This window comes from Nicotiana attenuata, chromosome 3, assembly GCF_001879085.1.
Source record: "Nicotiana attenuata strain UT chromosome 3, NIATTr2, whole genome shotgun sequence".
Taxonomy (NCBI): domain Eukaryota; kingdom Viridiplantae; phylum Streptophyta; class Magnoliopsida; order Solanales; family Solanaceae; genus Nicotiana; species Nicotiana attenuata.
The window spans coordinates 24,935,940-24,942,081 of record NC_031991.1 but is presented as its reverse complement, the minus strand read 5'-3'; the positions used below and the strand labels follow the sequence as shown (position 1 = coordinate 24,942,081).

Genomic DNA, 6,142 nt, shown 5'->3' with positions numbered 1-6,142 from the left:
TGTTGGAGAGTTAAAACCTACTAAAATGATCGCTTAATATCTCTATTCTCTACACATCTAAGCAATAACGAGCGAGCATACTCCTTACGAAAAGTATAACGCTGTCTTTTTATTGGTAAAAATGAAATGCACCATAGTACTTGTGTCAGATCCTTTAAAAATATATTATGAGTATCCGATATGCACGCATTGATATTTTCGGAAAGTCTGAACAATATAGCTTTAAAGCATACATGTCTAAGATACCATCATGAATCATGATATAACTTTTCATGATCAAAATAATTGAATTTTGAATTCTAATCATTTCCTCATGTACAACATAATTACATTAACCAAATCTAAAAAATACTCTAATATTTTTCTTTATCGCCAACGTGATATGTATGTGAGGGAGAGAACTGAAATGATGAACTTTCTGATTCAATAATCAGTTCAAAAAATAAATCAGATAATTGATGCTCTACATCCTCTGGAGCAAATCTAATAACATGAGCTGAATGCCTCTCTCTTATTATTGCATCTCTATATTTATTGTAAAATTCTCTATACACTGGGAGTATTTTTCTCGCGATTGATATTTTTAAATTATCGCGAAGTTTACTATCAGGTACGACGCAGATAGAATTCTTACGATGAGCTTCCGCAAATGACGAATTAAATCTCTAAATCTCCTTCACTTGATGGGGAGCCATTGATGTACTTGGCTCTTGCGGGAGGAATTCAATGACGTGGCTCCATCCTAGCCGTTCATAGTTTGACGCAAACTGTTTGACAAATTCCTCGTGTTTTGAAATCCAATTTTCACCTAGCAAGTACTTGAGATTTGATGCACAGACTCGTACGACGACATATTGGAAATTGTTGGCTAAGAAGAGATACGCTAGGATTACGTCCTTGTAGTGCTTCGCTTTGCTGTCGAGTTTGCAGAGAAGAATTAGAATCAGCCAAGCAAATCGGAGTGAGATCGCCGGTGCCGGAGATTCGTTTGAATCGGAGACACCGAAGAATGAATCCGATACTAAAACATTCGCCGGAGGAGGTGCCTCGGCGAGGATATCGGAGAGTACATTGCTGAAATCAGCGAGTAAAATGATGTAATTCATTACATCAATTGTGAGATGGTGGATTCCACCGCCGGCCACCGGCGTTTTTGAGGATTCCTTTTGTAGAGCAGTTTCAAATTCAGCTAACGCCGTCCTTATAGATTCGCCGAGCTTGACGAGTGACGTCAACGCTTGAGATCGGACAACGGATTCTGAATCGAAAGAAAATATAGCTTCAATCTCCGGCCAGTGTTCTGCAATGGCGGTGTACATATCGAGCAGACGGAACACTTTTCCCGGCGACTTCTTGCTATTTCTCGCCACATTTTCCGGGAAACTAAACAGAATCATGGCTCCGTCTTTTGATATTTCAGTAAAACACGACTCTCTTATTGCATCGTCAGATGCAAAGACGTGATCACAGAGAATTCTCTCTCCATTGAACAATGTTTTCACGGCTACATTCACTGCGTTAAGCCAATCCTTGATTTTCAGATCCAAAACTTCCCAATCCATTTTATGAACCTGCGAAGAACTCAATTTCTCAACTCCTAGTCTGTAAATGGCTTCATCAATGATCGATTTACGTATAACTTTGTAAATCTTCACACATTCTCTTCCATAGCCAGAAGAAATCATGCACTCTGCTATCAATCTCAAATCCGCCATTACAATGTTAGAAAAATCCTCAACTTCAGAAACAGACTCACCGGCAATTACACGATCATCATCGTCCACATTATCGATATCAGAAGTACTCGAACGAATCGAAGTTCGAGAGGACACGGTGGATATGGATTCAGGATCCAAATGAGCTCTGTTCATTGATAGAATCTGGTAAAACTCCTTTTGGAGTCGTTTCACTGCAATTTGCATTAGAGATTGAGCACGAACAAGCTTATCGGATTTCGAATTCTCAGTTGAATGAAAGTGCATGGACTTTTGAAGATTATACACACACTTGATAAAATCCTTGGCTTCTCTTCTGTTCTCATAGAACAGAGAAGTCACCTTGGCGAAGGTAGTGGTGTTAGGGTCCCATTTCATGATCATCGGCTGCGCCATCTCCAGGGTCCGATCCATAACCGAATCGGAGAAACTCGGGCGAGAAGGCGAAAACGAGAAACGCGAAGGGGAAGAGAATTGTGAAGTAGATGGAGAAGTACTATCTGTTGTTGAACGTTTTGGAGAACAACAAAGATTTCTCATGTCTTTTCTCCGCATATCGATCGTCTTCAGTTCACGAGTATTGTCGAATTATTTATGATTAGTGTGCGATTTTTGAATGAAGAATGAAGTTTCAGCTCTAGGTTTGAAGATTTATGATCGGTTTTAATGGAGATGAGAGGGTATATATATTATAGAGGAATAATAGAAAACGGGTTATTTAACTAAATTTTACAATATTAGGTCATTTACTTTTTCAATACATATAAAGTTAAACTCATACAAAAATAGTCATTGTGCTACGACTTTGGAATTGAAAAACTCTTTTTAGTGAGTCTTCCCCTTATTTGGCTTTGCCAGGTGAATTCAAATTAAACGGATTGTCAAAAAAAATACTCTCTCTCAAATTATTTGTTATTATTTAGGTATCTCAAATTATTTATTATTTTAGAAGTTAAGATAAATTAATTATTTTTTCTCATGTTATCCTTAGTAGCAATTGTTCTTGAAGATGAATATGACAATAATTAGAGTAAATATTTAATAAAATAAATTATATCTTAAGGATAAAATAATCAAAAAATCTTCCTAATTAATACTATTTTTTTAAGGACTTGGTATTTGGAAGTCAGGCATGAGTGACATGTGGCAATCATGTAGGATTACTGTGAAATGACGGCTCTTGAAGGTCAACCTAATTGAATATTATAATTTTCTAATTGTTATGAAATAATAAAAGAAGAATAATTACAGAGAAAGAGAGAGAAAAAATTCTTATTGAATTTGGGGATGAATTACAATGGAATAGAACTCTTTATTTATAGGGAGAGGGTGACTTAGCCACCAAGCAATGAACCCTAGAATCTCTCTAAATATAGACATTCACCATGAATACAATTCTATTTATAACACTCCCCCTTGAATGTCTATTCAACAAATAATGTGCCTCGTTAAAACCTTAACTAAAATAAAACCCGATTGAAAAAAAAATTCTAGAAAAGGAAAAAGAATACACATATCTAACAATACGCCTTTTGGCTGCCTCGTTAAAAACCTTGCAAGGAAAACCCAGTGGGACAAAACCTTGTAAGGAAAAAAGAGTACAACGCATATTAACTCCCCCTGATGAGAGCATCAATTCACATCCTTAAGCATTTGCATTCCAATCTTGTGCACCATCTTCAAAAGATCTTTGGTAGAGATTTGATAAACAAATCAACCATATTAACTTGAACGAATTTGTTTCACCTTGAAATCATCATCCCTAATTGATGTATTGTCTTCATAAGATCTTGTTGGAATCGTCATTTCAATATCTTCACATAGAAGTGAAAACTCTTGCTATCATATTATCATGCCTATAGTTATAGCACGATACATTTGTGCACAAATTGCACTGAGGAAGTGGTACTTCAAGATCAAGAATTGTATGTGCTTCAAGCAACTTAAATCCTTCATGGATTGTCATAAAAGTTAAGTCATATAAGTCATATAATAGATTTAGATGCATATCAAGTTTTCATGTCATGCTAGACATATAAGATATCAAAAACTGATTACACATATCATTGACTTTATACTTTCAAGTGTTTGGACTGCAGGTCCAAAACAACATGTCTTGCATATGAAATCAAATTCTACTTGAATTGTTTATCCAGACTTAAGATGCTCATATATATTTAGCGTTATCATAGATGTTGTTGACGAACATTTTATATCGGTTCCAACCTCCTTATTTTGTATAAAGACATAACATAGAGATCTCTTCATTGATATATTCAGGTACCTGAATCTCTCATGAGATTTTATGAAGTGCTATGTCATGTGATCTTCTAGATCACTTGCCTCCTTATTATGATCATTTGATCATTTGCTCATCTTCTTTATCAAGAAGTTGATTTGAAACCGATTAGTCTATACGCCTTAAGCGTACCACAGACTTTGTCCTTCTAGGACTTAATAGGAGCATTTGCATTGAGAATATAGTTACTTTCTTTGGGCCAGCAAATGCGTCTGGCATGCTTTGCAATATATTGCAAATGAATTATCCTTTTATGAACTTCAAGTTCATATTATCTTATTCGAGGATCTATAGAACAAATGATAATTCATTCCACGTAACTTTTTCTCAACTGTTTATCATGTCTCCCCCTCATGTTAGAAAAACTAACTTGTTTCCTCAGCTTTGAGAACCCATCTTTGTGCGTTATGGTGTTAATCAAAATATACACCGCACATCAATAATAATAAGATGGAATTATTTGGTTCCTGACCCTGAATCACTTGTGAGAGGAGAAAATAATATACTTTCGTATATAACGTATATCAAACTGATATATATAACTTTGTTCTCATAAGCAAAAATTTAGTTATTAAGTGGAGGCACTCAATAAATCATTTTGCTAAACCAACTGTGATATAAACCAACTTATCAAGAAGAACTATCTTGAATAAAAAATCTGGAAATTATGCTCTATATTAAATTATTGAGCAAGTTACCTCACAAACACCAGGTTGCGAGTCAATAATAATTGCACATGTAACCATCTCATAGATGCATCTTATGTGGTATACATGGCAGGTGAATGAGCCCATATTCACCTTTGATATTTCCAGCATTCATGGGATTCAATCCCAATTTTAATTGGTCTATTAATTAATGAGAACAAGCAATGTAAGAGAATTCCTAAAGAACTTTCTAGTTCTTTGATATTTACCCATGTGAATTCTCTTTTATTTTTGCACATCATACTTGAATTAACATGGCTAAACCAATTATGCCAAATGGATAAATTATCAATGTTGATAAACTTCAGGTTTACACCATGATGTGTGCAATTGTGAATAAACTCCAAGTTTATTATGATATGGGTTTTTATATCAATAAATATCCACTTCATTGTGGTATTTTTTTGTTTATGTAGTACAAATTAGAGAATAAAGCGGGTAGCTTTTCACATACATATTACCCCGCTACAAGATGTAGTAATAGAAGATATTAAATCTTTCCTTTATTTATAGTCTCAATATAATCAACCGCTTTCGCGTATACTTTGAAACTGAATAAGTTTCTTTGAGACTTACTACAACACAATACCTTATTGGTAATCAATTTTGTTTCTCCAAAATAGTATAATTGGCTCTTGCAGAGTTCTCAATTAATTTTGTAGTACCACATATTCATCAACACCCATATGGTGAATATCTCTTTTAAAGAGAAAGTTATACCATTATGGTTATGGTCAAAATTATATGCAAGATCTGTTTCTTGCATTACCGCTGTCTTTTAACAACCACAATGCCAAAATATTTTGGCGTACAATAGGTACGTGACCAATGACCATTCATGCCATAATAATGACATTATTTTCTTATATCATCTCAAACCTCCTTTTAGAGGTGAGTGCGGTATATTCACTACCACTAGCACGTTCATATTCTTTGAAGAATGAATATGTATTCATAAATCAGATGTTGTCACATTCACATCATGAATGGACCATAATCATCTACATGTGCTTTACAAAATCTTATATCAAATCGATGACAAATATTTTTCACAGAGTGAAAGATTATTTTGAGAATCCTTATTGTTCTCATTACCACAAATGATGACGATTATAATTTCGTCTATTGCCACGTCCATATCCATTGATACATTCATAGTAATAATTTTGTCTTCTTTCAGACTTATCACATACTGCTATCACATTCTCTTAAGAGAATGAGAATGGAGCAAATTCAATGGGACGAGTTCTCAATTCTTTGCCCACAATCATACATGAATTTGATCATGATAAGGCATAGAAATTTTACCACTTCAGGTGGTTATAATTTCTTACAAACTCCATTAGAGTTATAATCAAACTTTGTTGTCTTTGCTTGTATTTAAAATCAAAGTATAGAATAAAAGAGAAAAATACGGTAAA

The 6,142-nt window shown here is 34.4% G+C and overlaps 1 pseudogene; it reads right to left on the bottom strand.

Moving 5' to 3' along the window:
- On the bottom strand, window positions 241–2,443 carry LOC109223418 (annotated as a pseudogene).